This window comes from Oryza sativa, chromosome 5, assembly GCF_034140825.1.
Source record: "Oryza sativa Japonica Group chromosome 5, ASM3414082v1".
NCBI classification, from domain to species: domain Eukaryota; kingdom Viridiplantae; phylum Streptophyta; class Magnoliopsida; order Poales; family Poaceae; genus Oryza; species Oryza sativa.
Window position 1 is genome coordinate 13,665,563 of NC_089039.1, and position 10,202 is coordinate 13,675,764.

A 10,202-nucleotide genomic window follows, 5' to 3' on the forward strand; every position below is an offset into this window, starting at 1 on the left:
GGCAATGCCATACAAGCAATGATGAAAGAACATTACCAACAATCTCTGTGCGCGCTGTGAAATTATTGATAAATCCTCAGCTAAGTCATTTACCGACTCCGACGACCACCTTAATATACCGCGGCCGCAACAACTCGACGCCACCACCTCACAATCAAGGTCGCTAACGCACCGGCCACCGCCGCCACAGCACCACCACCTCATCACCGTAGTCGGCACCCCACGCCCGCCACCAAAGTCACGGCCACGGGCCCTCGCTACCTCGCAGCCGCCGCCGCTACCACACACAAGGGGAATTAAACTAGGGTGTTCAGCTAGAGAAAACTTATCTACACGAAAAGACAAAAATACCTTTCCACCACTCTCAATACAGGTGGTACCATCTCATAAAAAAATATGTACCTGGAGGTACCGTATGTTTCCAACCGTTCGATCGGGCAGGATGAAGGGCCGAGATTCGGTACCGGGAGAGCTGCTGGATGGGAGCAAATATTCTTTCTAGCAAAGGAGCTAGTATTCAGTAGATTAACCTTACTGCATTTCCAAAATACAACACATCAAGTTATGATAGTCAGGTAACACATATAGATGCATGGGAACACTTAACCATCGTTCTGGCCTTAAGGGACTTCAACTTCTTCAATACCCTTCACATCACCACAAACAGCGTAATTTCCCTGCAATAAAATAACACAACATGACAATGGTACCAAATAGGGAACCGAAAACATCAAATGAAACACTTGACACAGTAAGTTTGCTAGCTATTTGAACTCTTTCTTTTTCATCTACTTCGTCATTGCAGCATCGCATAATTGTTGCACCGTTTCTGAATCTAGACCAACACACTAACCATAGCACTGCTGGCAGCATCTGAAGCATCCTACACAGATAATGAAAACTTATCGATTTCGAAGGTAAAAAAAAAAATCAAGGTAGAGATATCTCAGTGTTTTTTGGACAGTGACCAGCACGGATTCTCCTCTAAGCTTGACAGCTTCAAACCATCCCTGCATGTTTAGAACTATGATTAAGTATACAAACTTGGCACATAGCAGAATGAAAAAGTATGATGCTTCAATTAGGAATTCCATCTTACAGGTATTAACAAAAGATCGATCAAATCAAACCATTGTATATATGTTCACCCCCATGATAGGCAAGGAACCCACGTGCTTATTGTTTCAAAACAAAATATGCATGATTTTATGAACATGACAAAGGAATTACCTGAAAACACCAGCAAATGCAAGTGCAGTGTATTCTCATAAGCTGAGACTGCATGCGACATCTACAGAGTCAATTACATTTTGGTCTCAATCACGTGCACGCAGTGCTTCTACAGCTGCAAGGCTGGTACTTCCTCCATTTCGCAATGTAAGACTTTTTAGCATTGCCCATGTTCATTTAGATATTAATGAATCTAGACATATGTATGTGTTTAGATTCATTAACATCTATATGTATGTGGGCAATGCTAGAAAATTTTACATTATGAAACGGAGGAAGTCCCATACATAGATGGCTAAAAAAAGTATTGTTCTACCATAAGAATTCAACTTTTTTAACTGACAATAACCGGAACCATATCTGAAATATGTCATACTTGGCACTCAAACAATTGTTGATAAAATCATAGCTGGGAATTCTCAAAAAAATTGTGGGCTAGACTTCTAGCAGAAATTGCAAGATGAAAATATAGAGGTGTTTAACTAGGGGCTGTTCAGATTATAGCCAAAATAAACATTATCAAATTTTGGCAATGCTAGAATGTTGGTAAGTTATCAATATTGCCAAGTTTTTGCAGGATTCCTTATGTATTTAGCAATATTTGGTACAAAACTAAATGTATGCACATCTTTGGTAACTTTAGAAAATTTGGTATGGTTTAAAATGTCATCAATCTAAACAACCCCTAGATTCATCAACAAACCTAATTGAATCAAGCTTTTCTTTTGGTCCATTGATTCAAAGATCCAACAAATTTTGGTCCATTGATTTAAAAACATTAGCATGATCACTATTTTTTTCAACTTTGGAGTAGAGCACAGAAACTTGGTAACATGGCAGAACAAGTACTCTGAAACAGGTGAAATCACATTGATAGAATAAAAGGTTGGGGGATACCCAGTACATCATTGGCCTTAATCAAATAGTTTGGCAGTTGCTGGAACATTCAGTGCTTCTGCAACCATTCCAACAATCTGAGCACCCTGAAAAGTGAATAAAGAAAGAATAAACACATAGAAGTAATGCAGTAGATACACTGCAAATGTTTATTTACCCTAAAATTGTGCATATGGTTAAACTGGGAATGTCTCTACACCATACTATCGCACAGGGGTTTAATTCAGTTTGGATCACATGGATTAAACAGCTTTTGGAATCCGGCAAAGTACACATCATGATTAATGGAACAACACTAATCAAATACCAACGAAGAGTCAGGGTGACCCTTGTTAAAAATATACATATTGATTTAATTTATTCTATAAATAAATCATAAGATTGAACATGTAAACTAGCATAATCGTATCATACAATCTATACATGTAAACTAAAACTAGACAGTACGTAAAACATGAATAGATTGAATATACGAAACAGAGTGAATGCGTACCGAGGGTTTTGGATGTTCAACTACACAGCAGGAAGAACTCACGGTAAGGTGGGAGCCGGTTTCCAAATGGTTTACACAAGAGCCCAACCTCACCGATCAAACCGTCAAACCTCCAAATCCCCTAGTTAAGGAATGGGTAAGGTGGAAGCCAAACCTGAAGTTGTTCATATAAGGCTCGATCACTAGGACGGTTATTCCTTCAGCTGAAGGTGGTTGTGATGCCTAGGGTCTAAAGGCGGATTTAGGCGCAACTCAATTTGTTGGACCATACTATTGATGCTAAAAATACACACTGACCTGGGAGATCTGCTTAGCTCCAGTGCAGGTCCAAATCTTGATGATATGCGAGCGTGCCAGTCAGTTTGATCCTGCAACCGACAAGATATATAAACAATAGATAAAACAGCTGATCGGTTGACAAGCCGATGGAATAGTTCTAGCCGATACCGATACCAGCCGATAGCGATAGGGTTTCGAGTAATCGGCTATACGTCCAATGTATATAATGATATAAAGACAATCGGCCGATAATCAATATAATTAAACAATATAATCCAGTAGAAACCAGTCGGCTAGAAATGATATGATAGAATAAGCACTGATCCGAAGATTAAAGCATACATCGGCTAGAGGTCTGATGTCATAAAATCCACAAGATTGGATAAACAGTGAAACCTTTGTTGCAATTAGCTAAATCCAACTTGTATGTAATGCTTGTAAGCCGATGCAACATCTAGATACCTCATTGGCTGAAACCCCGATGAAACCCTTATTAGCAGTCAAGAAGCAGGCTAGAGATTATGGTTCTAAACACGGTTTAGTAGATCAAACTTAACTGATGCAGCACTAAGTATGAAAAGAAACATAATATCTAGACAATCAAGCCCTTGACTAATTAATTTTTAAGGTGGTAGATGCCTTATCTAATCTAATCTAGTAAAACAATTTAGCCGATACCGGCAGAAACCCTAAAGCGAGAGACAACCGATAGAGCTAAATTGATATACTAAGAATAGATTAACTAAGACATATGATAAAAAGGCAGACAAATATATCATCCAAACCTGAGCAATCCAAGAGGTCGAATGTATTGATGCAGCCTTGAACGACGCCAACGTAGACGATATAATTGTCTAGGCCGGCGGAACATTTGACCTACCCCTTCGCCGGAGATCGAAAAGCGATGCAGCCCCGCGTTAGGTGCCAAATCCCGTCGGACGATAAAATAAAATAGAAAAGGTAAAAGGTGACGATGGCCCGAATTGTATTGATCGTGGAGATCTCTTACAATGACCCCATGTGTACATATTTATACCTATGGGGACATACTAGTACTTGTAGGACAATAAAGAAACTTTCCTAAAGATAAAAGGAAAACATATAAGTCCTTATAGGACATTAAATACACTTTCCTAAAGATGAAAAGAAAACTAATAAATTATTTCTAATTAATAGATAACTTGTCATGCCGCATCCTTCTTGAACTCTGTCACTTCTGGATAAGCTTTCTTTGATAGATTAATTTTCTTAACCAAATATAGCAGGAATCTGACTATTGGTGATGTGATAATTCTTTTAGGGGCTTACCAAATTTCACTGTTAACACACTTACAATGTAACACTATGTGCTTTTATCCTCGCTTTAAAAAAGTTTCAATTTTGATGTTAATATATAAGTAAGCTAGTATTATATCTCAAGCTTCACTAGAGATGTGGGACCAGCTAGCTTGTTGCGCTTTGCTGGCTGCCTGTTGCTGCTAGCCTGATACGTTGATAGCACCGCTACTCCTCGCGTGGGCCGGTCAAGGCCCAAAGGCCAACCAGACTAGTGCTGCACGCTAGCTAGCTTTGCTCTATGCGTCCATTATATTTGCTGCTTGCTTTTTTTTTCTTCCTCTCTTTTTTCTTTTTCCTAATTATTACTGGGGCATCACAGACAACTAATATCAAGCCTCCTTCACAATCTTCTCGTAGAGGTCACTGGACAACTCGTTCCAACCATATAGGATGCAGCAACCTTCAAAAGTAACAGGTGGCAACCATGCTCGAATGTGATTAAGTGCCACAATAGTTCAAACAAGGGACAATTTTGTTTCTGCCCCTATTTTAATGTCTAATATTGATTTTACCCCTACTTTTTAGGATTTTTTTTACCCTCACTTTTTTAACTGAACGCTTGTTTTGCCCCTACTTTAGATGGTGAAGTTAATGATGTTAAGTAATTGACAAAATGGCATTTATACCCTCTCATGTATGTTCATTAATTGTGTTTTTGTCCCCATCTTTATGCATGTAGCTTTAGAACTTTATTTTTGTGAGTATATTTAAAATTAAATGAAGCACATTGACTAATATCTAAAGGGAACATATAATTACATTTTACAAAATGTTGTCAAAATTTTGTTTAAGTTCTATCAAAATGCTGAAATTTTGTCAAAATTCCATCAAATTCAGAATTTGTCCAAATTGTTATATTAGTCAATGTGCGTCATCTAATTTTAAATATACTCCCAAAAATAAAGTTTCAAAGCTACGTGTATAAAATAGGGACAAAAACATAATTAATGTACATACATGAGAGGGTATAAATGTCATTTTCTCAATCACTTAACACCGTTAACTTCACCATCCAAAGTAGGGGCAAAACAAGCATTCACTTCGAAAAATTGAGGGTAAAAACGAAAACCCTAAAAAATAAGGGTAAAATCAATATTAGACATCAAAGTAGGGGTAGAAATGAAATTGCAATACACTTATCTTGGCTTACTCTCCCTCAAAAACCAACAGTGAATGGAGAAGTGCTCAAGTAGTATGAGAGTAAATACAATAGATCAAGTGAAATATAAAAATATTGCCAAGAGTGTCTCCTTGCCGAGGAGGAAGGTGTTGAGGGGGTTATAGCGCCATGGGCATGCCCGGACCGACCGGCCTAGGGCCCGGTCTATTCACCTTATCCAAAAAGGTTTTCTAATCTGTTGGACCAACCCAAAGCGACCAGTTCTAAAACCCCGGTTCGACCGGCCTCCACTATCAGGGTTACGAATAAGGCATATCTCCTATCCTTGGGGTCGTAAGATATACAAATACGGTATATCCTCAAGTATACGGGAATGTTACCTCCAAACTAAGGAAAACAGCCGATCCGCAAGGAAACCGTCTCCCCGAATAAAAGATGTTAGTGTTGTCAGGGTTACGGATACCACATACCTAATAGTAGTTGACTAAATCTTGGTAGGACCCACCACATACCATATCTTATACGGAAACTGACCTCGGATATGGAGGGAGTTCCGGATAAGAAAAGACAACCAGAGTTCTACATGGAAACGACAAGGACTACTCGGATTGTATCCATATTGGTTTCCCTAGTTCTACTTGGACAAGGAGACACCTATGGGTATAAATACAAGGCCTCCTAGGAGGAGAGGGACACACCCACCACAATCAACATACACGGAACAATAGATCAAGACAGAAGATCAACATACAAGCCAACATACGCCAAGACAAGACGTCGGATATCGACTTCAGGGATAAGCATAGCTAGTTCCCTACGGTGTCTCCGGATACTGTCAGGAGAAACGAAAGCTCTATCTCTGATCTCGCCGGGCACGGATTCGAAGAGGAAGACTACCCTGTTGTCGACTACGAGTCAGAACTTCAGACCACCATGTCGACAACAATTAGATAGGCTACCCCAAATATTGTACTGGTGTGATTATGATGAATAAGAGCAACGACCGGCTTCGGCCAACGGGATGTAGGGCTATTACCTGGCAATTCAGGGGCCCGAACCTGTATAAAAATCCTTGTACATATCTCTTTTACCTCAGTCTCGCATATATCCTAGCACCGACGATCCCCATACCATACAAATACCGGAATCGCGACATCAAACGTCGACAAGAGTCATATTCGGAAGAAATAGGGGATTTGTGATCCCATACGTAGAAAGGTATCTCCGAGTTCTACTGGAGGTCAAGATAACCTACGATATAAATACAGGACCCTGGAGGGGCACATGGCATCGAATCTTAGCGCAAGACACACACCATAGCAGAAACAATCAAGAGAACGCGAAGCCAACTCACCGGTGGATCTCGTCGAGCCGTTCTTGATAGGGATCTCGTCGGCAATCTCAGGGTTCCATTGTTCTCTATTATAATCTATATGGTTTTCTCCATAATCCCATATAAACTGGATTAGGGCTTCCTCGCAAGGGACCTGAACCAGTATAATCTTTGTCTCATGTGTGCTTGATGTCCTATCGTATAGATTCTCGTACACAGAAAACAAAATCAAAGCTACAAATAAAAAAAACGCGCTCGTGTACTAATGTGGCGTGTGTTTGCTTAGGGCATTTGTAGTGTTGGTTCGGTAAGGCTGTATTTGCAACGCCTGTTCCCAACCCCTCTCCCTCGTTTTTTGTCCGCACGCTTTTCAAACTACTAGACGGTACGTTTTTTTGTAAAAATTTTCTATACGAAAGTTGCTTAAAAAATCAAATTAATCCATTTTTGAAAAAAAAATAGCCAATACTTAATTAATCATATGTTAAAAGGACGCTCCGTTTTACGTGCAGGAGGGATGTGTTCCCATCCTGCACTTGCGAACACAAAAGTCTAGTCCACAAAAGTCAAATAAACATTCGATTCGACCCCTACAACGTTAAAATCGATTTTGGGTGGGACCCATAAAAAAAATCTTAATCCCACCTATAGCAACAAGCAATTTTTTATCATCAGTGTTCGACTTTTGTTTTGGAGTTGCTTTTTCATCTGACACATGCAGTTCGCTTCCCACAGTGTGCATAGTTCGGTTCTTTTTACGTTGAAATCGATTTTAGGTGCAGGCTAGAGCTGCTCTTATATGTTTGCCAAGATTATCACCTCTCTTGATAGTATGACAAATTTATAAAGAAAACCAAGCAAATAAGTATAGGTGGTTTAGGCATGCGTACAACTCTTTCTTTTTGATGGGCTGCACTTGATGTTCAGGGCGTCTTTTTTCTTTATATATATACAAACAAGTATAGGTGGTCTTGGCATAATCTCTAGTAGTATTAAAAATCCTTCGCCAGGCAGACCCGCGGAGTATGAACCGTTGGATCGATTGCGAAATCCAACGTCTGGATCGCCTTTCTTTCGAAAATCTCTACGTCGCGCGACCGGCGCGGGAGAGCCGGATCAGGCACTCCCCGTGCGCCCCTCCCCCCACGTGGGCCCACCTACTTCTCCCTCCTTTTGTTTTCACCAAATATATGTTTCACCTAATGTACTTACAATGTTTTACTATTTATAAATCTAATGTTGCAGTGAATTAAAATACTCTTTTGCAACAAAAAACCCACATATTTTAGAAACTCTCTATTAAGGAAATTTGGTTTATTTTTTGTTCCACCAAAAATGTTTCACTTAGTGTACTCACAATGTTTTACTATATATAGATCTAATATTGCAGTGAACGAAATATTCCAGTGCAACAAAAAAACCACATATTTTGGAAACCTCCTATTAAGAGAATTCATTTTGTTTTTTGTTCCACCGAAAAATGTTTCACTTAGTGTACTTGATGTTTTACTATGTATGAATTAAATGTTGCGTTCACTTAGTGTACAGACGATCCCGTTCCTGTACAGGAGGAGGCATACGAGGCAGGGTATGGTTCATTCATTCATAGAGATTCATAATGGCTTTCGAGTTTAGAAATCCACTGTGTTGACTAAATCCCCACTGTTCACTATTAACCATAATTTCTCATGTTTATTCAATGATTTTAATTATAGCAGCTAAAATCAAGATTATGTATGTTGGGTAGTCTGATATATTAAAAAGGATCGCTGCAATATATTTTTAATGAATATCTGCAGAGAAATTGGATAACCTTTCTCACTCTGCTTTTCCTTTTCAGGCTACACTTCGATCATCTCTTAATTTTCCTCAATTCAATCTCTCTTAAGGCTGTTCAAGTTCAGCATCATGCCATCTACCTCTCCAGTATAATACACTTCTTGGTAAGTTCTGCTGACTGCATATGCTGCCATGTTTTCTCTTCATAATAACAGCAGATATATACATACTAGCCATGTTAGGGAGCTCATGCCATCACATACATTAGTATAAGTTTCAGGTTGTAAATAGGCACAACACGTATAAAATCTGCTGATTTTCTTTCCTACTAAGTTGATCATACGGTTTTGAATATAATCAAAAATCATGAACAAGAACAACCTTGATTCGCTTTATGTTCTCTACTGGAGAGATTCAGATTGTTATCACTCATTTGTCTGCACAACTGGTGTCATGGGCTGCCGATGGGCCTTAGCCGGCCCAACGCCCATGACAACTGGTATTTCAGATAATCACCTATATGTAAAAATCACCTGTATGTAAAAAAAGCAAAGTTAAGTTTGGAACCATTTGGTAATCCCCTACATCTGGTATTTCAGATAATCCCCTCCATCTCGCGTTGCGATGACCACAAGTATATGCAAACAATAAATTTCTTCTGATTCGAGTTTCAGAGTTTACAAGCTGGCTGACAGGAAGCTGACCCAGGTGCATAGTGTCCGGTGAGAATTGTTCTTTTTATTCGAGTTTCAACTGTTGCAAACCCACATGCTTTCACCTCACGAAATCTTCTTTTGCTTTTTTCTGTTCACAGATTGATGCTTTAAGGATTGCAGCTCCAGTTATTCAGATCTTGTGAACTCACATGCTACTATCTCTAGGTGAGAATCTTAACTTCTCAACTCTTGATTGCTATAATATATGTGTTCACACTATTCCCTGGTTCACGAATGTCTTTTTTTTATGGCTGATCAATATTTTTAGATGCAAGATGAAGGTTGAAAAATCATTAGTTTACAAATGCAGACCTTTTTTTTTTTGAAACAAAAATACTGATGTGAACAATGCAGACCTTTTTGTTTCTAAAAAATTCTAATGACACATTTCTTTGTTGTTCCTTTAATTGAGTCAGCCATTCTAACGGGATAGAAGCACTAAAATATTGTGTAATTGCTTGGAGAACATGACCTAAAATTGATAAAATGATGTGAACTAGTTGGGTGCCCGTGCGTTGCAACTTGAAAAAAATATATATCAATTTAAGATCACATGTTTTAATCACTCACGATCCCATGTGACTAAAATTTGAGCCAATGCCATAAAAGGGAAGTAATAAGTAGATAATTTGCTTAATAAAAAAATACTTGAAAAGAAAGTTTAAGCATGAAATATATGTATCTTCTTTTATAGCTGGACAATAGTACGAATACATGAACAACAAGTTCCTAATTGTTTTTTGAAGTACACATAACGTTAGGTGAATTCGAATCCGACCAGTCAATGATTATTTGTATCAAATATACGACGTAACAATCATCTAGCCATCATAAAAACTCACGATATATTAAAAAAAATGAAAATCATCTCGATAGACTGTATGCTACATTTTAAATCCAATGATAGAAGCTTAATTTAAATGATAAAATACGGTACATTGAAGATATGTATCAAATATATGCCAATTTGTGATGCATAATTTGCATACAAATTGTTCTGATCAATGTTAAATTTCC